The 24904-nt window shown below is 40.6% G+C and overlaps 1 pseudogene; it reads left to right on the top strand.

The window, feature by feature from the left end:
- The first annotated feature begins 127 nt into the window (after positions 1 to 127).
- Positions 128 to 22458, top strand: LOC113013416 (suppressor of tumorigenicity 14 protein homolog; annotated as a pseudogene).
- Positions 22459 to 24904: the final 2446 nt, after the last annotated feature.

The raw sequence follows: 24904 nt of genomic DNA, 5'->3' as shown, positions 1-24904 counted from the left end.
ATACCATTTTTTGTATTTCAGTGGAATATTTTTTAGTCTGTAACAACTGATAAACTCTAACAGTGGTCTCCCTCTCTGTCTACAGTTACATAAACTGTAACTGTTTACGTAACTTCATCTCTGCAGGATGAAGGTGTGGATAGGAGTCACCCTGCTGATAGCAGTCGCTATTCTGCTTGTGATGAGTCAACTGCTGCCCTGGCCCTTTCACTGTAAGCTGCCTTTATACAACATAATACAATACAACTTTATTTATATAGCACATTTAAAAAACCAACAGTACACCAACGCCCTTTACAATAGAAACAGGGAAATTAAGACATGATTAAATAAAATGCTCTTTAACAAAGTACCACATATCTCAGCAGGTTGAAGGCACTAATTACACTACAATAAAAGGGAATATAAGAACAAACTTACTAAGAACAGATATATATATATAACTAAAAGATAAGTAAATAGATAAAAATGGAGCCAAATATAAAATAAGGACACTAACTAGAATTTGAACTTTGCTGTTGTGTGCAGTCCTTTCAGATTCATTTTGCAGAGCTGGCATTTGTGACCCCATAACTAAAAAGTGACAGCAGTCAAGTCAGGTTAAGACCCAGCAATTCATTTTTGTCTTCTGTGTAGGACATGAATCCGAGACCTCTATGTCATTCACCTTTTACACAATCTATTTCAGTCCTATCGTACTGTCAAGAGGACATGCTGGGTTTTCTATCAATGCCACATTTGTGGGGGTTACAGAGAACATGAACCTTCTTTCCAGGATGATGGGAGAACTGTAAATAAAGGATGGCTCGTTCTGTAATCAGTCTACTGCTGACTATAAGCTAATGGCAAAACAATTCCCCACTGCAGCCAGTTTTGATAACACATTCATTTCTCTATTTGCTATATAATTGCAGTTCTTCAAACTATCACAAGTCATGATGGAGGCTGTGTTTCAATATTAAGTATTCTAATATTTGTGTATGTGCTGTATTATGGTCTGTGTGTTACTTTCCCACAAATATTTTGTATTAGTTCCTGTTAATATAAAGTGAAACTTGCTGCAGTTGAAGGTTTTGGTATAACTCGGGTAACTTTTCTGAAAAACATGCTTTCACAGCTAACAGTGACATTTTTTATCTAAGTGTTCAAAAATGAACTTTTTCAATTTAGTTGAGTAAATTTTGAAAAAATTCCAGGTTGTGTATAAAATATTTTAAACATTTTGTGTGTCTTTAGTACACAACAATGACACGGTGCAGAGAATTTACATCGGCTCCATGGGAATCAGCAACCAGCGATTCCTGCCAGAGCATGAAGACCCCAGCAGCTCAGAGTTTACTCAGCTGGCCGCTCAAGTCAGCCAACAGGTGAGACCTAACGGATTCACAGCATATATGCTTTATGACACGTTATGGACTTTATGATGATTCCAGTTTTTATCTTGTGAAGAAAGAATTATTCAGGAAACAAAGAAGAGTAGTATGAAATATACACACCTGTCATAAAAGTGAGAAAGAGCAGCATCACAAAGTGCTTTAATGCACACGGTTTCCTTTTCAGTGAGTTCTTTATATTTGACCATTTTGAACAACAGTGAGGAATTTCCAACTGAATTGACATTTTTATACCCAAATTTGAGGCAGCACACTGTCACAAGTCAGAAATTAATCAAGCATAACATTCAACCACTAAAACACCAACAAAAGTAAATAACAGTAATTTAGCATCTCAATGACATAAAAAATGGCATTAAGATGAAAAAATATAGAATTTTTGTCACAGAGCCTGCTGATACTGGTTGACTAACCATGGGGGAAACATAAAAAATAATTTGGGTAATTACCGATGCTGCTAATTCGGGGCAACTGCGGCATAAACCTTAGGGTGGATGGTGGCCGAATAAATTTGTTAAGCACTATAAAAGCATTTATTGTGAGATTACAACAATCCTAAAGTTCTATTCGCATACAGTTTCATAAATTGGCCTGTAAAATCAACTCTAAGAAATTCAAAAAGTCTTGAGTTCTAAGTCTCTGTTGTGACATTTGGGTCAGAATTTGGTGTAAAACAACAGGAAACCATGACTCCATCATCCCTTCTGTCAACACTTCAGGCTGCTGGTGCTATAATGATGTGGGGGATATTTTCTTGATACATCTTGGACCACTTCGTACCAACTGGACATCATTTAAACACCACAGCCTGTCTGAGGATTGTTACAGTCTCTTTATGACTACAGTGTACCTACCTTCTGATGCTTCCATAAAGATAACGCGCCATGCCATCCTGTCGATTTGGATCAAAATGACTGCTTGCTATGAATCTGTATTGTAATCTTGATGTTATCACAAACCTGTGGCTTCCTCTGTTGTGTGTTTCTGTCTTTGTTGAGGCAATTAAAGGAAGTCACTGCAATGATGTGTGACTTTTTTCTCTTTCAGCTCAAACTGATTTACTCCAAAAACTCAGTGCTGGCCAAATACTTCAACCGCAACTCCGTCCAGGCCTTCAGGTACTGTGAAACAGGAACTTGACTGTGCCTGTCAGTTGGCCATGGTGTCATGCTGACTGCTAAGTGTTGTGTGTTTGTCATTTGTTCACTGTGATCAGCTTATCTAGTTAAAGATGTTAGGGTGCTGAACTGTCAGTTCTTGAAGGTAATGTTTCCTAAGATGGATTAGAGTCAGTGCAACTCTGACATGTATCAAGATGTAATGGTTATGACTGCGCTTCCAGAACAGCTGGTCTGTTGCTTGCTCCTGATATCCAGTAGTTCGTTCTGACCAAAAGGTCAAAGGAAGGACAATCACTGCTGTGTGCCCGGGGCTCAGTAATGCTCAGAGGCATGCGTAGATACATTATACACAAAAGTATTGAGACATCAATACATTGCAGCTACAGGAGTGCCTTGGCCATGGAAACCTATGCCATGTAGCCCCACCCAGTTTCTGTGCTGGTTATACATGCAAAAGTTTATGAATCTGCAGATGATTTGATCTTCTTCCTCCTAGCAGTATTGCCACTCTGCCGGATCCGCTTTTCTGCAAAGCCGCCTCCATTCAGCACGATCAAGGGCATCGTTCAGGTTGGCACCTATCTTCTTCACGTCATCTTTGATTCTATCCATCCATCACCTTTTTAGTCTGCCCCTTGATCGCCGGCCTTGGGGGCTGAGTCGCAGTGCTGTTCTTGCCACTGAGTTTTTATCACTTCTGACCATGTGCCCATACCATTGCAGTCGCGCTCCTTGCATCTTCTCTGTGATCGGTGTGATGCCCAGCCGCTTTCGGATGCTGATGTTCATGATGTGGTCCCATCGTGTCAGGCCCAGGCACCATCGCAGCAACCGCATTTCCATTGTGGGAAGGGCCTGTTCGTGCGTTGCGGTTGCCGGCCAACATTCGGATCCATCAAGGGCCACAGGGCGCACTACACTCTTGTAGATATTTCACTTGAGGCAGTCGGGGATTCGTCGGTCACACAGAACACCAGTGACTTAGCGCCACTTCATCCAGGCCGCATTAATCCTGGCTTGTACTTCTGGCAGGATGCTGCCATCGTTGCTGATCATCGATCCGAGGTACTTGAAGTGAGACACCTTCGCCAGATCTTTTCCATCAACGCTGATGTTCCGGTTGGTTTGGGGGCCGGCTTCTAAGTACTCAGTCTTGTTGATGTTCAACCTCAGCCCGTCACTCAGGTGTGTCTTCCATTGCTAAGTTTGGCATTGCAGCTCCATTTGGGATTCTGCAGAGTATGATTGGTTTTAATATGGTGGATTGGTTTGTACCTAAAATACTGAACTCTCTTGTTCAGTGGGGCACTTTAAAAATAAAGTCTGTATAAATCCTCTCTGTGTTTTGTGGAGCAGTGAGGGTGACAGCGGGGACAACAGCATTGTGGTGTATTATGAGTCGGAGATTGATGTCCCCGTCCCTGAACGGACCACTGTGGATGAAGCCATTGAATCTCTGGAGCCTCCAGCAGAAAGTGAATGGAGCCAACAGGGACAAGGGCTGCTGAAACCCAGTGACACCCTGAACATCAGCAGCATCATCTCACAAGGTTTGACAGCTCACAGATTTATTAAGTTCAGTTTTCCACAGGTTTTTTCATCGTTTGTTACCAACTTTATTGCCAAACAAATCCTACATCTAGTGACTGAAAGAACAAGATCATACAAAGTGAGCTTCCTTCGAAGGGTGGCTGGCCTCTCCCTTGGTGATAGGGTGAGAAGTTCAGCCATCCGGGAGGGGCTCAGAGTAGAGCCGCTGCTCCTCCACATTGAAAGGAGCCAGCTGAGGTGGTTTAGGCATCTGACAAGGATGCCTCCTGGGCGAGGTGCCCCGAACATGTCCGACGTGAAGGATGCCCCAGGGCAGACCCAGGACACGCTGGAGAGATTATATCTCTCGGCTGGCCTAGGAATGCCTTGGTGTTCCCCCGGATAAGTTGGAGGAGGTGGCTGGGGAGAGGGAGGTCTGGACTTCTCTGCTTAGGCTCCTGCCTCCACAACCCATTCCCGGATAAGCGGAAGAAGATGGATGGATGGATCCTACATCTTTTCAATAAATTTGCCATAATTGAGATAATGTGAAATCATTGAGAAATCCAAAACTGAGTAAGAAAGAATGCAATTGTTAAGAGAAAAAATGATCAAACACGATAATTGTTGTGCTTGTAATGCTTCATAAATATGAATCATAAGTATTATACTTACAAGCATCATTGGTATCTTTTGATAAGGAGAGTCTCAATGTAAGCACGGCAACCTACATCCATAGACCTTGAACAACAATACAGTCTTGTGTGCAAGATAGTGCTGTTCAATGTTGTTTTGGCTATTAAACTGTTTGGCACTGCATGTTTGAATGCAAAAGTGAGTTACTTCTCACAGCGTGCTCAGATCTGACAAGTGAAAATACACCAGGGAAGCTACATTCACCATATGCAGTCCATATATTTTGATGACGATGAGCTGGGAAGCAAAATTCGCTTTCTTGCAAGAAGAATAATGGCCTACTAATGCCTGCTAGTAAATTAGTAAAACTACTAAATTTGATAGATGTAAAGTTTGACGCAAGCAACTACGTGGAAAAAAAAGGAGACTGTGTACACTTTGCATGAAGCATGCTATATACTCAGTAAACTGCAATGTTTGTTTTGCACTTACAGCACTTAGGCAGTATGTGTGCCTTGAAGTTAATTGTGTTTAGTGGAGCCTCAGAAGAGAGCACTCAGCGAGGACACTGTATTAACTTAATGGGGTGAGGTGGAAAGTTCTCACCCCTTGCATGGTTGTGAGAGTCAAGAAGGTTGTATGCAGTATATTAGCAGGTGAAATACTCGCAGTGTCACATGGACTAGACAGCGCCATCTTTCCATCCACATTAGACTGTGATTTTACTACTTACACTTATAACTTCTGTCACAGTCAATGTCATCTGCCTCCCATTCTACTTTTAAATACTCTAGGAACAACAAGTAGGCCTGCAGAGCGAGAGCGAAGTGCTCTAATAGGGTGATATGGTACTACAAGGTCATTAAGATAAGATGGGGCCTGATTATTTAAGAGAGGATTTTCAATTTTATTCTAGATTTAACAAGGAGCTAATATAGGAGAAATCTGCTCTCTCTTTCTAGTCCCTGTCAGGACTCTTGCTGCAGCATTTTGGATTAGCTGAAGGCTTTTCAGGGAGTTTTTAGGACTTTCTGATTATAAGATGAAATCATCTGGCCTAGAAATAATAAATGCATGAACTAGTTTTTCAGTGTCACTTTGAGATTTAATGAATTAATAATAGAGATATTGTGCAAATAAAGGAGTCTTAGATATTTTTTGATATGCACATTGAAGGACATGTCCTGGTCAAAAAAGGTTCCTCACAGTGCTACTGGAGGCCAAAGTAATAGCATCCAGAGTAAGAATCTGGTTGGATACCATATTTCTAAGCTTTTCAGGGCCGAGTACAATAACCTCAGTTTGATCTGAATTAAGAAGCAGAAAGTTAGCGGCCATCCAGGTCTTTATGTCTTTAAGACATTCCTGCAGTTTAACTCATTGGTGTGTGTTATCTGGCTTCATGGACAGACAGAGCTGGGTGTCATCTGCATAGCAGTGTAAATGTATGCTATGTCTTCTAATGATGCTGCCTAAGGGAAGCATGTATAATGTAAACAGAATTGGTCCTAGCACTGAACCTTGTGGAACTCCATAATTAATTCAATTCAATTCAATTTTATTTATATAGCGCCAAATCACAACATAAGTCGCCTCAAGGCGCTTCATTAACCTCAGTGTGTGAAGAGGACTCTCCATTTACATGCACAAACTGGAGTCTATTAGATAGATATGATTCAAACCACTGCAGCACAGTACCTGTAATACCTACAGCATGTTCTAATCACGGTAATAATATTTTATGGTTAACAGTATTGAATGCTTCACTGAGGTCTAGCACAACCACACAGATGAGTCCACTGTCAGAGGCCATAAGAGGATGATTTGTAACCTTCACTAAAGCTGTTTCTGTGCTGTGATGAGCTCTGAAACCTGAAACTTTTCATTAACATTAATTAATGGTAGGACTTCCCTGAGCAGTCTTGTAGGAATGGGTATTGGAGGAAGTAATTACTGAAGTTAACTCAGAAAGATCAATTGAATAAAAAGACTCTAAATAATTACCAATGGTAGTGAAATTAGCTGTAGATAATGTTACATCTGTAAAATGGTTACAAGTTATTTATTTTTTCAAATGGCCACAATTTTAACAGGAGGAGAGAAGAAGCAGAGAGGTGTTTAGGACTGCAAAGTTTATTATCTATGTGATTTACTAATACATTTATCTTTGTGTTTACAGTTATAGATCCACGCTTGACCAGGTCCAAATTAACTAGTGAGTACTGGGTTTTCTTCAAGCATTTCTAAATGTAAAGCTTAAATTTTCTTAAAATAATTTAAAACAGATTTAAGTTGCCTCAAAATGTAAAAGAGTCTATTTATTTAGGTGAATACGTTACAAAGCATAAGACCTTCATATCCTGTTGCACAGTAACAATGATGCAATGTTACTTTGTTAACATATTTTTAGAGAGGAAGTTCTTCAACATCCATGTCAGGAATCGTGGAATTGTGCATTCTCCGGGGTTTCCAGACTATCCTTATCCTCCAAATGCCAACTTCCAGTGGAGGCTTCGGGCGGAACCCGGCCACCGAGTTAGGCTCGACTTTCACACTCTGATCTTGGAGGACGACTGTCAGCGCGACTTCATCAAAGCCTATGATTCGCTGGCTCCCATAGAGAAACGTGCTCTGACAGAGTGAGACAAATAATCCCTCTCCCAGAATTTAAACTGTCAGTTATCTCAAAGTTTCTGTTTGTTGCCTGAGTAGACTGAATGTTTGGGTTTTTAGGTCAGAAAAAATAAGACATCCATCCATCCATCTTCATCCGCTTTGTCCGGGGCCGGGTCGCGGGGGCAGCAGCCTAAGCAAAGAGGCCCAGACCTCCCTCTCCCCAGCCACCTCCTCCAGCTTATCCGGGGGAATACCAAGGCGTTCCCAGGCCAGCCGAGAGATATAATCTCTTCAGCGTGTCCTGGGTCTGCCCCGGGGCCTCCTCCCGGTGGGACATGCCTGGAACACCTCACCCAGGAGGCGCCCAGGAGGCATCCTTGTCAGATGCCCGAACCACCTCAGCTGGCTCCTTTCGATGTGGAGCAGCAGCTGCTCTACTCTGAGCCCCTCCAGGATGGCCGAACTTCTCACCCTATCTCTAAGGGAGAGGCCAGCCACCCTTCGGAGGAAGCTCATTTCTGCCGCTTGTATCCGCGATCTCGTTCTTTCGGTCACTACCCACAGCTCGTGGCCATAGGTGAGGGTAGGGACGTAGATCGACCGGTAAATTGAGAGCTTCGCTTTTACACTCAGCTCCCTCTTCACCACGACGGACCGGTGCAGCGTCTGCATTACTGCAGCCGCAGCCCCAATCCGTCTGTCGATCTCCAGCTCCCTTCTCCCATCACTCGCGAACAAGACCCCGAGATACTTGAACTCCTCCACTTGGGGCAGGAACTCATCCCCGACCCGGAGTGGGCACTCCAGCCTTTTCTGGCTAAATAAGACATTTAAAGATTTATGTATGTCCATCTTAACTGAAGGTCTTGCGTTTGGTGACCTCTGTGTGTTTGACGTTTCACCTTATTATAGGGATGCACAGATGTACCATGCAGGCCAGATGCATGAAACATGCACAAATTTTTTAATTGATGGAATTATAACATTCACAATGAACTAGATGTGTTTGGAAATTAAATGCAAACTTCTTTAATTCCTGTTTAACTTACGTAAAAAGACAATTATAAAAAAACATAACAAAACCATGTATAAACCTTGTCTAAACTATATGGGATAGCTGTGTATTTTTAAAACACCAGTCTTTTACTATAAATTCCAGTGTATGTTCAAGAAGAGGAATTTTGTTCACACACATCCTTTATGCATCCTGCCCCAGGACTGTGGTATCTCTGCTGTGTGTTATCAGAAATAAAACAGGCTTTTCAGGCTTCTGTAAAGTTCCTCTTTAAAGGTTAACCTTTCTGTCTCTGTGTTCTTTTCTCAGACAGTGTGGGAATCCTCAAAAGTCATTGTCCTTCTTCTCTTCTGGAAATGTCATGTTACTGACGCTGGTCACAAATGAGAAGGAAAACTTCCCTGGTTTTGAAGCAAGCTACTCCCAGATTCCTTTGGCTAAACAAAGTAAATTCAGATACAATTTGTATTGTTTTGTTTGTTTTCTTTTTAAAAACAAATATTTTCACTGGGAATATGTGACGAAAATGCATATAACAACGGGTTCCATTTATATAGCGCTTTACAATTGCACTATTCATTCACACACCGGTGGCGGCAGCTACAGTTGTAGCCACAGCTGCCCTGGGGCAGACTGACAGAAGCCAGGCTGCCATATCGCACCATCGGCCCCTCTGGCCATCACCAGTAGGCGGTAGGTGAAGTGTCTTACCCAAGGACACAACGACTGAGACTGTCCGAGCCGGGGCTCGAACTGGCAACCTTCCAATCACAAGACGAGCTGCCAACTCTTGAGCCACGATCGCCTGTATGCCACATATGTGAAATGTGAAAAGTACAGACAGTAATTTTTTGAAGGTATTTAGCAGAGTCTATAAGGAAACTTAAAGAAATCCAGATGCTTTTCTTTCCAAGCTCCGTAGACCAGAGAAAAGCAGATATTCATTTGTATCTAACACTGATCTGAGGTCTAGAAGGACAAGCACAGAGATGAGTCCATTCTCAGAGGCCATAAGAAGATGAGTTGTAACCTTCTTGCATTTGCGCAATATCTCTACAGTTAAATGTCCAGTCTGCTCACCTTGTGCTGTAATGCTATATAATGATCTTCAACAAAATCAACAAGCAACATGCTGACCACTAAGTTTAACTCAAACTCCTCTTAGGTGTCACCCAGCATTTCATTGTGGACTTCAACCCAACTGATTGCTAAGATATTTTTGTCTTTAAAAAAAAAAGTTTGACTGAAGGACTGCAGCAATTTCTAAAGTAGGTAGAAACCAGGTAAATAGATTAACTGATTTTTTTTTGTCTTATCAGCTTGTCCAGGAAGATTCCAGTGCAGCAATAACAAGTGCGTCAGCAAGAGTTTTCAATGTGACGGCTGGGACGATTGTGGTGACAACAGCGATGAAATCAACTGCAGTGAGTCCATCAAACTTCTCCTTTTGTGAAGTCTAAAAGGAAGGTTTAGCAGCAAATGTGGACTAAATCTCAACTAGAAATTGTTTAAGAAGAACTGGCAGTCACACTCAGTCTATCTAAGTCCGTTCTTTACTATCCCATCTTTTGGAGTGTCAGCTTAGGGTGGGATACTTCTAAGATACAATATAAAAAAAAGTCCATATAAACCAAAATAATGCCTGTGTCATGGGTTGGATCTCTATGGTGACAACACAGATAAAGAAAACTGTATCAAGACCAGCAGAAATTAAAACTATTCTGCTTTGGGCGATCGTCGCTCAAGAGTTGGCAGTTCGTCTTGTAACCGGAAGGTTGCTGGTTCGAGCCCCGGCTCGGACAGTCTCAGTCATTGTGTCCTTGGGTAAGACACTTCACCTACCACCTACTGGTGATGGCCAGAGGGGCCGATGGCGCAGTATGGCAGCCTCGCTTCTGTCAGTCTGCCCCAGGGCAGCTGTGGCTACAACTGTAGCTGCCTCCACCAGTGTGTGAATGAATAGTGCAATTGTAAAGCGCTTTGAGGGCCCCGAAAAGCGCTATATAAATGCGATCCATTATTTGTACTTACTGAGATAAATATATATGTAAAGTATAGTGGTCACCATCAAAAGCAACAAACAACATAATCAACACTTAGCTTAACTCATTCTATGTATAAACCAGGGTTTCACTGATGAGTAACGACTTCAACCCAAACGATCACTAAGATGATATTTTTCTTTTTTAAATAAGTGATTACACGAAAGACTAACGCATTTTCTGAACCAGATAAATGGATAAACTGATTTTTGTTTGACTTTTCAGCTTGTACAGGAATGTTCCAGTGCAACAACAACAAGTGTGTCAGCAATACTTCTCACTGTAATGGCTGGGACGATTGTGGTGACAACAGTGATGAAATCAACTGCAGTGAGTTCATCAAACTTGTCTTTTTGTAAAGTTTAATCAATCAAGCCTTTTATTTGTTACATGCAATGTTTACACCTGCATCAAAATTGGATCCCACACACACACACACGCACAGACCCGTGACCAGTGTTGGTCAAGTTACTTGAAAAAAGTAATCAGTAACTAATTACTTCCCCAAAAAGGTAATCCCGTTACTTTACTGATTACTTATTTTCAAAATTAATTAATTACTTAGTTACTTTTTAAAAACACGATTTACAACCTGTATAGGTGATAGAGCGATAGATCTTTCAGCCCAATTCTACTTTTTCTGCATAATCCATCATACAAAATGTAATCAAATGGAAAAGTCTCTTTTTTTTTAAACTTGTTTTATTAGTTTTAATCTTTTTAAACTTTATGCATCAAGCAAAAATTTAATTATATGCACCATTCTCTGACTGGAAGAAATTTGTTTAATATTTAAACCTATTTTCTGCTCTTTCCAGCACATAAAATAAAATATTTTTGTGTTCACACTCAGTCTTTCAAATAGATGCAAGTAAAACACAGCAGAAAATAAATAAAACCAAAGACTCAGCGGTCCTGTTGCTCTATTTTCACCTGTAAAGCAGGAGTGGGGTAGGCGGAGGTTTACCCTGGTGCAGGTGTGGAAGAATCCGCGAGTGTCTCTGTGAGTTTCCCATTACGTCGTAGCTACTCGGTGCTTGCTCGGAAGTTTAGGGGGTTTTTTCGCTGTAAAAAGAAGTTTTCTTCCCACACACAGCAGACACTAATGTTTTTGTCACTTTTTATGGAATCAAACTCAAAGTAAGGTCAGTACTTCCACGCTTTAAACGCTGCACGCTCACACTCTCTCCCACACTCGATATATGATCCATTGTTGATCTGCACACAGCTGTTGTCACGAACGTCGCACTCGCTTACGTCACTGTCACTGTTACAAGTAAGGCGTTACTGCCCATCTCTGCCCGTGACCATACATACATAGCAAAGACATGACGTGGGAAGACAGATCAGAGACAGGTGGTAATTTGGAAAAAAAGATTGAAATGTACAATACAATGAGCAAGTGGAGGAGGGCAAAAAGAGACATCTACTCATACTGGGCTCCTTATGGGAGGTCAGCATGAGAGAGGAAAATAAAAACTTGATTTACTTGATCGACTTGATCTACATGCCTTGTAAGACTAACATATTTTCTGAATCAGGTAAATAGATGAACTGATTTTGTGTTTGTCTTATCAGCTTGTCCAGGAAAATTCCAGTGCAACAATAACAGGTGCGTCAGCAATACTTCTCAATGTGATAGCTGGGACGATTGTGGGGACAACAGCGATGAAATCAACTGCAGTAAGTCCATCAAACATCTCTTTGTCTAACGTTTAAAAAGAGTTAAAGTTAGCCCCTAATATTTAGTGCAAGAAATGACTGGTTTCACTGTAACTTCCACATGTATGCAATGCAGGGACTCCAGCAACACTTAAAGGGAAGAGGAACAACTTTTTTGACTGTCCAACACGTTTTGGCTTGTGGCCTTCATCAGGGTCAAAGTAACACATAGTAGAAGTTTGCTTAAATAAAAGGCAGGAAACTGAAAAAAAAATTAAATTAACCAATCACGTCTTCATAGATAAACCAGCTGACTTAAAACAGGTTAGTATTGGTTAATTGGTTAAGTCACGCCCAAGTAAATACTGGACTAGATCCTTATAATTCTACAACTGTTTATAACTGTTTATAACTTGCATATTTCTGTATAGCTTTATATTTCATATGTATGTATAGTTTCATATTTATATCCTGTTCATAGCCTGTACATAGCTTGTATACCAACTACAGCCTGTACATACTTATAGTTATAGCATATTCATAACATACCTTCATACCGTGTACATTGTAACAAACCCATAACAGTCCCATTTCTGTAATATATCTATATACCTATATTATTGCTAATATATATTTTGTAATATATCTATATTATGGCTAATATGGATGGATGCAAACTGCATTTCGTTGCCTTGTACTGGTGACATGTGCAATGACAATAAAGTTGAATTCTATTCTATTCTATTCTATTCTATTGATGGGGGGAACACACATAATCTCCACCTGTCTTAAAAGCCAAAACGTGTTGGTCAGTCAATAAATTTGTTCCTCTTCCCTTTAAGTGTTGCTGGAGTCCCCGCATTGTGATTTTTTTTCATCCTCTCCATGCACCTTGGAAGCATGTGAAGTTGTGCCAGAAATTTTTGTTGTGATTTATTAACTTCCATATGTACTCAGAGCTTTCTGGAAATGAGAGCAGCCTAAGCTGTGGCATTGTAATGAAATTGGCTTTTTCAAAGGAGCTTTGGGTCAAAGGTCTGATAGAAAAAAACACTTTTCAAATAGTTTTTGAAAAGTGAAAAGTTTTGTTGGTGAATGGGCAATATTGATGCAAAAATAGGATCTGCATCTGTCGTGGAAAAGACGGGTGTCTGATGCAGTGTTTTTCAACCTTTTTTTGAGTCACGGCACATTTTATAGATTAAAAATATCCCACGGCTCACCACCAACCAAACCAAAATGACACATTCTAGCCTAATACAGTACACATAATGGCAAGTTAGTCTCTTGATCTTTTTACACTGAGTGTGAAACCTGGGCCTGTTTAGCAGAACACAAAGATGACACTCTGGCAGGAATTGAAGAACGGCAAACATGAAGCTCTTCCTCAACAGCTCTTAATCGCACTCTGTTTTTAGTTTTTAGAAAGTCTGGCAATTGTGTTATCTGAGATCTCTCATAACACAAGTGCTATCTGAGAGCCTTGAGAGCTCTTTCAGACACCTTTGTGTTTTTTCTCATTAAAGTTACCTGTTTCTCAGCATGTTCACGCAGGCAAACAACATAGTCTGCGTCCTTGTTTTGAAGTGAGGGATGCTTTGTGTGCAGATGGTGTTTAACCTTGCTTAGGACCATGGCACTGTTTGAGAGCTTTTCCCCACACAAACATAATAGAATTGGTGCAGTTGGATCTCCAGTGAAAGTAAATCCAAACAAAAGATAACTTTCGCTGTACTGCCTCGAGCCCACCGATTTTTGCTTTCTTTTGACCACCACTCATACTCGGCTCTTCTGGACTAGAATGTTGTCCAGGCCCCAGTTTGGAGTCTACAGTTTTTCCTTTCAAATATTTATTCAGCTTTGTTGTATGTCTTCCAACTGCCACGTACCACATGCATCACTAATTCTATTGTCTTAACTTAGCAAGCTCACTTTTCGCTACCCACTGCCACCTACTGACATGAAAGAGTAATTACTCTACCAGTCACTGCATTGAAAGCACAGATGCCCAACAATGATTTTAGTATTTGCTGTAATCATTAAATTGTATTTTTTGCACCAGTTAATTAAAATTAAATAATTTTAAATAAATAACACCAGAGCAAAATAATTGCTCTGGTGCAATTATTTTACAGGGCAGCACGGTGGCATGGTTGTTAGCACTGTTGTCGCACAGCAAGAAGGTCCTAAGTTCAATTCCACCATCAGGCCAGGGTCTTTCTGTGTGGAGTTTGCATGTTCTCCCCGTGTTTGCGTGGGTTCTCTCCAGGTACTCCGGCTTCCTCCCACTGTCCAAAGACATGCACTTAGTGGGGATAGGTTAATTGGTTAATCCAAATTGCCCATAGGTGTGACTGTGAATGTGAGTGCGAATGGTTGTCTGTCTCTGTGTGTTGGCCCTGCGACAGACTGGCGACCTGTCCAGGGTGTACCCTGCCTCTCGCCCTATGACAGCTGGGATAGGCTCCAGCGCCCCCTGCGACCCTGAAAAGGATAAGCGAATGGATGGATGGAACACCAGAGCAGTGGTTGGGAAACACTGGCCTGATGAATGTGAAGAATGACAAAACTTTAAGCTAATATAAATGATTTGGAGATACTAAAAATTAAGATTAGATTTCATGAAAAAAACATTTTAATTGATATTTTGACCTAAAAGATGCCTTTGTATTAGAATTTTCTTAGAGACTAATGTCATGTGTGTCTCCTTTCATTTAGCTTCAGTGGTGTGCTCAGCGTTCACCTTCCACTGCAGTAATGGACTCTGCATCAGTAAACTGAACCCAGAGTGTGATGGAGAGCAGGACTGTGAGGACGGCTCTGACGAGGCTAACTGTGGTACGTTTACCACACACTCACCCACAGATGGTTGCAGTGTGATTTTTCTAGTGTATTAAGATCTGTGTTTGCTTTCAGATTGCGGTACGAGTTTGTACAGTAGCACTCGTATTGTGGGGGGTCGGGGAGCTAATGTGGGCGAGTGGCCCTGGCAGGTGAGCCTCCACTTCAAGGGGCTAGGACACATGTGTGGAGCCTCTGTGCTGAGTGACCGCTGGCTGCTGACTGCTGCCCACTGCGTCCAAGACACTACAGTTTACAAGTAGGAGCTCTATTTTAAGTGATAAATATTGCTGCAAATGTTGTAAAGTGTAAGGATTTGAGCAAATTTGTCAAGGGCCAAATTGTGATGGCTAGGTGACTGCGTCAGAGCATCTCCAAAACTGTCTCTCCTGTAGTTCCCAGTCTGCAGTGGTCACTATGTACCTTGTGGCGGGGAGTGGTTTGTAGATGCCACGCAGGTGCGTCCATTGCGCCTGCAGCAGGAAACTCGCCACATACCTATAATTGTCCAAGGAAGGAACAGTGGGGGATTAACGATCTAGCATCTGTGGGATGTGCTGGACATAAATGTCCCACTTTGAAAAAACTTCAGTTGATCCAAAGTGCAGCAACGAAAGTACTGACAAGGAGTAGAAAAGAGAGAGCATGTTTCTCACTCATTGGATCCTTGTTAAATCCAGAATTAAATTTAAAATCTTTCTCATTACATAAAAGACCTTGAATAATGAGACCCCATCTAATGCCCATAGTATCATATCACTGCAATAGAGCACTTCATTCACAGACTGCAGGCTTACTCCTTTTTCCTAGAGTATTTAAAAGTGGCCCCGCCCCTCCCCGAGCCTTTTTCTGCCCGAGGTTTCTTCCTATTAAAATGGAAAAGTTGTCTTACTGTTTGGGATTTTTTCTTGATTATTATTGGGTCTTTACCTCACAACGTGGTGCTCTGAAGCAACTGTTGTTGTGGTTTGGTTTTACAAATGTGTCACAGTTGAATTGAACTGAAAACTAGTAGCCACCTCACCTGCTCTTTCTTGTTGTAAATGTAAAACTTTTTGTCGCATCCAATGGAGCTGGCAGGACTCGAGACATGGGACTTGCTTCTTTCTTAAAACTTCAAAGGATTTATTTTACAGTCACTTAATCCAAAAAGCACAGACACAGGGGATTGTTATCCAAAGGCTCCGGGGACATAGAGGGAAGGCTCACACATCCAGTTCACAATAAAAGCTCTCTCTCAGACGTAGGAACACTCTCTCACTATACACCAGGGATGAGACACTGGGAAAGTCACTAACGAGGTAGGTCAACGATCCAGCAAAGAGGTCGCAGCAACAACTCGTCAGCACTAGGTGGGTGATGTTCCTCAGGTGTGCAGGGCGGGAACCCAGGCAGAGTACTCGCATGAATACAGACACCAAAACAAACAACAGAGTGAAAAGAGAAAGAGGCAGAGTGTGGCAAGATGCTTGGAGAGAAGGCGGGACCATAGCAGTGCACCCCACCTCCCCACCCCTTCTTCTTCTATCCTTAATGGGAACCTCCTGGAAGCTGCACATGCTCACAATGGAAGTCTGTAGGCATCACTTTATACAAGGTGGCAGCCTGGGGATGCTCCTCCAGTCTGTACCCCTCCCACTCCACAGGATATGGAAGGCCCCTCCCTCGGCACAAGGATTCAAATTCCTTTAAAGCAGGGGTTTCAAACTAAAATCAGCCGCGGGCCACTGCTGGCACCATCATCACATTGGAGGGCCACTTCAGTGTTCAAGTAGTACAAACAAACAAGAAAAGACTCACAAATATTTCCTAAAATGTAGTGTTTGTTTGATTTCAGGGCGCAATTTCAAATATTGTATAACAAAACAAAACTGCAACTGAAGCCTTTCATTAAACTACCAAATAAATAATTTGGTCCTCTCTTTCTGGCCAGACACATGTCAGCACTTCTACTATATTTGTTTGTATTTAACAAAATAAAAATGCAGACATAAGTGTACACATTCATTTTTGACAGCTAGTGAAAATAGTTTTCTTTTTGTTTGTACTCTTTTGTTACCTCGGCCACGTCTGCGGCTCTGAACCGTAGTAAAGGGACCTCTGGCTAATACTTCGGGTTCGTGTCGGGCTCGTAGCCGAAAACTAGCTTTACTGTCTGGTTCAAGTTTGCTAGCAAGAGACAGAGAGAGGTGTTGAAAGGCTGCTCCAACGGAGCTTATTGTTTCAGAGGAAAACAGGAACACAGTGTACAGTCGAGTCTTAAAAGCTTACTTACAACTGGGCTTGTCAGGCTCTCTTTTTGGCTGCAGTGGTTATTATTATATTTACATGCTTCAAAAAATTCTTTGTGTCTAAAAATCTTTTTTTTTTTTTGAAAGCAAGCTTTATGTCAGTTTACTATGAAGCTGCAACAGCTCCAAACATTGTTTTGGTGTTAAAAACTAAGAATTTAGTCAGTTAGTTACAGTGACAATTTTAGAAAGTAGAGACATCAACAAAATTACAAGAGAATTTAAATCAAACAAATGTGACCTAATGAAGGCAAAAGATAGTTTACTGCGTCATTATTAAATACTGCATGTCTTTTCTCAGCATTAATCCTTGTTTAATATTTTTGAACCATCTTCATTTGAAGTGTAATTACATTACAATTGCAATTAAAGCATTTGTTTACATCCCTGACTGTTTTCATGGTGCAGGCTGTCTCAGGCTCACAAATGGGAGGCTTTCCTGGGATTGCAAGTGCAGAACCAGACCAATGAGTGGACAGTAAAGAGGGGTGTGAAGCAGATCATCACTCACAGGTACTACAACAGATACACTGAAGACAGTGACATCGCGCTGATGGAGCTGGACACCAGAGTCAGCCTAACCCAGCACATCAGACCCATCTGCCTGCCTTCCTCCACCTACTACTTCCCATCAGGCCAAGATGCTTGGATCACCGGCTGGGGGACTACCCTGCAGGGAGGTGAGATGAGAATAAAGAAGTACTGAAACACTGTATCAAAGTTAATATCTTTCTACACTGGAAGGTGATGACAATGTAACACAGTAAGGGGAATTACTGAATAGATTATATTAATGGGCCAATAGGTTCAACTATAGGAGCACAGGGGTGTGTTTAAGAGAGACAGAGACAGGAATGTGACTGAAAAGAACCAGCTGCCTTTAGCGAACCATAAGTTTTGACAACCACAGGGATAAGGCACTTTACACAAGTGTGGAAAAAATTCAATTCAATTTGATTTACATAGCACCAAATCAAAATAAAAGTCTCCTCAAGGCGCTTCATAGGTAGAGAAAAAAACACAACAATCATATGACCCCCTATAAGCAAGCACTTTGGCGACAGTGGGAAGGAAAAACTCCCTTTTAACAGGAAGAAACCTCCAGCAGAACCAGGCTCAGGGAGGGGCGGGGCCATCTGCTGCGACAGTTGGGGTGAGAGAAGGAAGACAGGATAAAGACATGCTGTGGAAGAGAGACAGAGGTTAATAACAGATATGATTCAATGCAGAGAGGTCTGTTAACACATAGTGAGTGAGAAAGGTGACTGGAAAGGAAAAACTCAATGCATCATGGGAATCCCCCAGCAGCCTACGTCTATTGCAGCATAACTAAGGGAGGATTCAGGGTCACCTGGTCCAGCCCTAACTATATGCTTTAGCAAAAAGGAAAGTTTGAAGCCTAATCTTAAAAGTAGAGATAGTGTCTGTCTCCCGAATCCAAACTGGAAGCTGGTTCCACAGAAGAGGGGCCTGAAAACTGAAGGCTTTGCCTCCCATTCTACTTTTAAATACTCTAGGAACAACAAGTAAGCCTGCAGTGTGAGAGCGAAGTGCTCTAATAGGGTGATATGGTACTACAAGGTCATTAAGATAAGACAGGGCCTGATTATTTAAGACCTTGTATGTGAGGAGCAGGATTTTGAATTCTGGATTTAACAGGAAGCCAATGAAGGGAAGCCAATACAGGAGAAATCTGCTCTCTCTTTCTAGTCCCTGTCAGGACTCTTGCTGCAGCATTTTGGATCAGCTGAAGGCTTTTCAGGGAGTTTTTAGGACTTCCTGATAATAATGAATTACAGTCGTCCAGCCTGGAAGTAATAAATGCATGAACTAGTTTTTCAGCGTCACTCTGAGACAGGATATTTCTAACTTTAGAGATGTTGCGCAAATGGAAGAACGCAGTCTTACATATTTGTTTAATATGTGCATTGAAGGACATGTCCTGGTCAAAAATGACTCCACGGTTCCTCACAGTGTTACTGGAGGCCGAGGTAATGCCATCCAGAGTAAGAATCTGGTTAGATACCATATTTCTAAGATTTTCAGGACCGAGTACAATAACCTCAGTTTGATCTGAATTAAGAAGCAGAAAGTTAGCGGCCATGCAGGTCTTTATGTTTTTAGGACATTCCTGCAGTTTAACTCATTGGATAGATAGAGCTGGGTGTCATCTGCATAGCAGTGAAAATGTATGCTATGTCTTCTGATATTACCAAAGGGAAGCTTGTAAACAGAATTGGTCCTAGCACTGAACCCTGTGGAACTCCATAATTAACCTCAGTGTGTGAAGAGGACTCTCCATTTACATGCAAAAATTGGAGTCTATTAGATAGATATGATACAAACCACTGCAGCACAGTACCTGTAATACCTACAGCATGTTCTAATCGCTCTAATAGGATATTATGGTCGACAGTATCGAACGCTGCACTGAGGTCTAGCAGGACAAGCACAGAGATGAGTCCACTGTCAGAGGCCATAAGAAGATGATTTGTAACCTTCACTAAAGAAAGAAATGAAAAATAAACAAATAAAAGTAAAAGCACATAAAACTACTAATATAAAGACTTGGCCAAGTCTTAGCTCTCAGTTCTCAATGTTGGGTGCACCCTGGTAACCTGAATCCTAAACTGTTATAGAAAACAGATTTCTCAAATTCAGTGTCCATTCAAAGGAAGATCTCACACACCTTTCAAATGTGGAGAATATTTTCTTATTATTGACAGTCCCAAATAAAACTTGTCCAAGGGGTAGCCTATAGTCCAAAAATGCAACTGAGAAAATGTCAGTCAGTGGTCTTATGTATAACCAACTGTGTGTGAACATGTGGGTGATACAGGCCTACAATACCGTAAGGTGCATCAGATCCTCAAGTGGAAAACGATGGAAAATCCGTCAAGGTGGGAAGGCTTGTCATCTATCACTTGAGGAATCCACCTCAGGAGCAATACAGCATGCTAAAAAACCTGACCTAGCAACAGACAGGGTCAGAAGAGTAAATATTCTAGCTATAATCCACAACTTGAGCTTGTGTTGACATCATATTTGTTTTACAGCTGCCTATAAATGTGTTTGCCTAGCCTGTATTTCTTACTCAAAAGTGTGTACCACTGGAAGCAAGGTTTTCTTGACTTGAGTAAAGAATAGAGGGTAACCAAATGAGTTCAAGGTTTTAGCAACTTGTTAGAAGCTACGATTGATTATAAACCCCACTTTGAAATTAGGATTTATGTGCTGCCTTTAAAACAGCATAAACAGGATCAAACAGTAGTGAATTGCTTTGTCATTCATCAACAAGCTTTATAGAACACGACTTTGTTGTCTGTCAGGTGCCGCGACGGCCATCCTCCAGAAGGCGGAAGTTAAGATCATCGAAAGCTGGCTGTGTAATATTCTACTGAATTACAGGGTCACAGGTAACATGCTGTGTGCTGGAGTCCTTTCAGGAGGCGTGGACACCTGTAAGGTACAGATAATTCACACACACTCGTAATAGTGAGAGGAAAGGTGAAGTACTTTGCTGCTGTTTTGGTTTTTACAGCTGCATTTGTTTGATGAATTTACTAAACAAGGGTGCTTAGTTCAAAGAGGAACCTATAGACTGTATATAAAAGATGCATACAGCCACTTCACTGCCACCTACTGGTTTGTGAGCTACTCATCAGCCTCAGTGTTAGCTTCATAGCTCTATAATATGTGATTTTCTGGAGCCAAAAGTGACCATGTCTGGAAGAGTGTAGGAAGTGCATGAAGAGAGTAGGTAGTGCTAGCTTGGTTAGCAAGCTAAGTCCATAAGGCTCCACATAGCTACATGCTATGCTAAACAGGTTAAAAATAATATAGCAGAAGTGAAATGTATTGGGAGTGTGGTACCACACAGCTATATGATCACAGATGAGTCAATTTGATGATGTAGAGCCTATGCTGCCTGTGCTGTTAAGGGGGCCATGCCTAAAACTTTAAACCTTAAAAAAAACCCACTGGGTGAGTTATGCAGCTCACAATAACTTCTGATTATTTTTAAGACCAGTCTGCAAAGGTAATTACTAATAAATGGTATAAAGGTTTTCGGCACCAGACGTTGCAACTTAAGGGAAACTTACACAGTAGAAGCAACCAATGTATGTATATGAAACATAATAAATGAATTTAGCCTTAACGGCAACTATTGTTATTTATTTATTTAATTTTAAGTTTTTTGTTTTTTAATTGTGATGCAGTTTACATCAGCAGTAGCTTATTATAGACACTACCAGCTGCAGTACTGTTCTGCTCGCAGGTTGAATCATCTGGAGAAAAACAGGAAACAGACCAGATGTGTTCATTGTTAAACGATAGCTATGCTTTCTTGAATCCTTTCTTCATGTGAGCTTCTGTGTCACAGTATCAGGGACATGACATGTATAAAGGGAATGAACTGATTAAACAGTGACCTCTAGTGTTTCTTATTCATATTACATCACATAGTCCTGGCACATTTTACAACAGATACAACTGGTTGGTTTTCAGTACAGTGGTCCCTCACCATAACGCGGTTCACCTTACGTGGCCTCGCTGTTTCGCTGATTTATTTTTTTTTTACAGCGCATTGTGTTGTGTGTCCTGATTGGCCGTAGGCCACTGTCAATCAATCTCGTGCCGTGTCTCCTGTACAGTACAGAATGCGTTCAGCTGGTCAAATATACATAAGTCTTCAATCGCTAGCAGTGTGACTCTGAAGTGCTGTACTGTAAGTTTTCTACCCAACAAACACAACAATGTCGACAAAACGTTTTGCACCGTCAAAGGCACCTGTAGTAGCACCCAAAAGCTAAAGCTGACTATTATAATAATGTAGGATCTGTTGAATAATACAGTATAAAGTGCATTGGGGTGACTGTTGCTTCAGCACTGATTAAATACAGTAGCATTTTGTATAAACACATTGACAATATCAAAAAACAGAATATTAAGAATACAGTGGATTTCAAAATTGTTTGTAATGTGATGCTTCTTGGGACGCAGCTCAGTCGCAGATATTTCACAGCAATAGTTGATTGTAATGTTCTGCTCTCTCTCAGGGTGACTCCGGCGGGCCCCTGTCTGTCGCCAACTCCCGCGGGCGTTTTTTCCTGGCAGGTGTGACGAGCTGGGGCAAAGGCTGCGCTCGCATATACGCACCCGGCGTCTACACTCGGGTTACCAAATACCGCAGCTGGATAAAACAGAAGACTGGAGTGTAGAAGCTTATGGATTACACACATTCCTCCTGGAAATGGAACCAGATGTTGACATTTTTTGAACTTTTTTTTTAATGACCCTAATACCAAAAATGATGACATGCACATTTACAAGGCATCAAATGCAGTATTTTAACAGTTAAACTGTTACATTAAGATAAGATGCTCAGTTGAATGGCAGCATCTCTAATAAGATTTAAATATATTAACCTCAGCTGGCCTTTGATTTTGCAGATGTAAAAATTGCAAACAAATGTTTTATAAACTATAAATAATCCAGTATGCACAAATTCTAGAAAAAGCAGGACCAAAGTTATTATCAGGTTGCAACAGCTCAAAACATTGTTTTGGTATTAAAAATCTTTAAGGACTAACTCGACAGGCACAGAGACAATTTTACACCTCTGAGGCATCAACAGAGTTAGAAGAGGATTTAAATGAGTCATAGAAATGGGACTTAAAGGCAAAAGGTAGTTTATGCAGGCATGAATGCTCCTAGTGGGCGTTGTGTTGTGCAGGCTGCAACTCCCACTAGGAGCACTTAGAAATTCGTGCATGAGCAGCATGACTGAGCAGACATAGTGCGGTACTGTATCTTTTAAAAATATGTGAAAAACAGCAACATAGTTGTAGTTCGCTCAAAGTATATATCCTAGTTACTCAATTTAATCTCATATAAATAAACTAAATGTGGTGCTTATGTGTGTTAACCTAACTGAATTCAAAACTTCTCCACCTCTCTGGGTAATATTGTCGCTGTATTTTTATTGTTTTTAAAAATAAAAAAATACATTTTTATGTTTTTTATGGATGACTTATGCTATTAGCATTGTATTTGATCTGATTGTAATTTTCATGATTTTAATCACAGAATGACTTCATAATGGCCTCCTTATATTGTTTAGTCATTAGTTATTGATCCACTCTTGCCACCTTGCTAAACTGATCGATTAAGTGGTTGATTGTTGTCTGGTTTGATCTGGCTTTTTCCAAGTTATGCACTTCACAGGTGATGTAGGCTGAACTTGAAACATGTAATTCTTTATCAATGTCTTTACACTCTTTGAGTAAAAATCTTTTTAAATATCACTGAAGAAGATATTTTCAGCCATACTTACCAGGTAGATCGGAAATAAGCGACTGTGAAATTGGACGGTCTAGCCTTCAGAATTACGTCACCGTCTGCTCCTTGCTGTCTAAAATATAACCGGACGCTGGCGTAAATTTTCGACCATCTCACACTTCTATTTGACGGGGGGACTGAAATTCGGGATTCTCCCGGAAAAATCGGGAGTGTTGGCATGTTTTCAGCTGCTCCCTTGTCACAAGGAGTCCCCACAGTGGACCACTCTGCATATCTGATAAATGAATGATGCCTATACGAACCACAAATGCCCAGTTAATAATAATAATAATAATAATATTTATTATTATTATTATTATTATTATTATTATTATTATTATTATTATTATTATTATTATTATTATTATTATTCAATATTTCATTTTCCAAACGGCTTGAAAAATGTTTCCATTTACAAACATGATGAAAATTATTTCATAATGTAAATAGAATAAGCAGTACAGTGATTTGTAATTAATGAGCATAATATCAATAGATTAGCAGTTTAATTGGCCTCTTAATTAACTGAGGAATAGAGCAACATTTTCACCTGCAGATCGCTCTGTACTTGAGGAGGCAATATATAAATAACACAATCATTAAAATCACAGTTAAAAAAATAACTTCTCCGAATTACTTTTATTAATGGTTGCTTTAGGGTTATTACATCAGTATATTAATATGATTTAGTCCCTTTTATAATTGGCTGAATAAATAACCCAACAATATGTTTTACATTTATTGATCAAATAAATGAATTTAGCTTTAATAGCAACTATTTTTTGATTTATTTAATTTTAAATGTCAGATTTTCCTTTTGGTTTTGAATCAAATATGGATTTTTTTGTTTTGTTTTTATTTTTATTGTGATGCAGTTTCCATCAGGAGTAGCTTAGACTCTACTAGCTGCAGTACTGTCCCGCTAACAGCTTTAAAGTAATCAGGTTTAATCATCTGGAGGCAAACGGGACACACACCAGATGTGTTCATTGTACAATGGCTACGACAGAATAAATGAAAAGGACAAAAATGCTTTTCTTGACGTGATCATTTGTGTCACAGTATCAGGGACATGACCTGAATGAACACTGACCTCTAGTGTTCCTTATTCATATTACAACATTTTACTTGCTGTACATACAACTGGTTGGTTTTTAATACCTCATTTTGAAGTGAAATGCTGCGTGCACATGGGAAAACATCTGATTATTGGATTGAATTTAATGTAATATCATAATAACGCAGGATCTGTTGAATACTGCAGAATAAAGTGCATTGCTGTTTTAGCGCTGTATAAATAAGGTACACTGTACACACTGTATAAAAGATAAGATAAGATAAACCTTTATTAGTCCCACAACTGTGAAATGTGCTTGGTCACGGCAGAAAGCGGACGGCACAAAGTTAAGAGCAG

The sequence above is a fragment of the Astatotilapia calliptera genome, chromosome 20, assembly GCF_900246225.1.
Source record: "Astatotilapia calliptera chromosome 20, fAstCal1.2, whole genome shotgun sequence".
In the NCBI taxonomy this organism is placed as follows: domain Eukaryota; kingdom Metazoa; phylum Chordata; class Actinopteri; order Cichliformes; family Cichlidae; genus Astatotilapia; species Astatotilapia calliptera.
The sequence above is the reverse complement of the archived record's forward strand: the minus strand, read 5'-3'. Positions and strand labels throughout refer to the sequence as shown.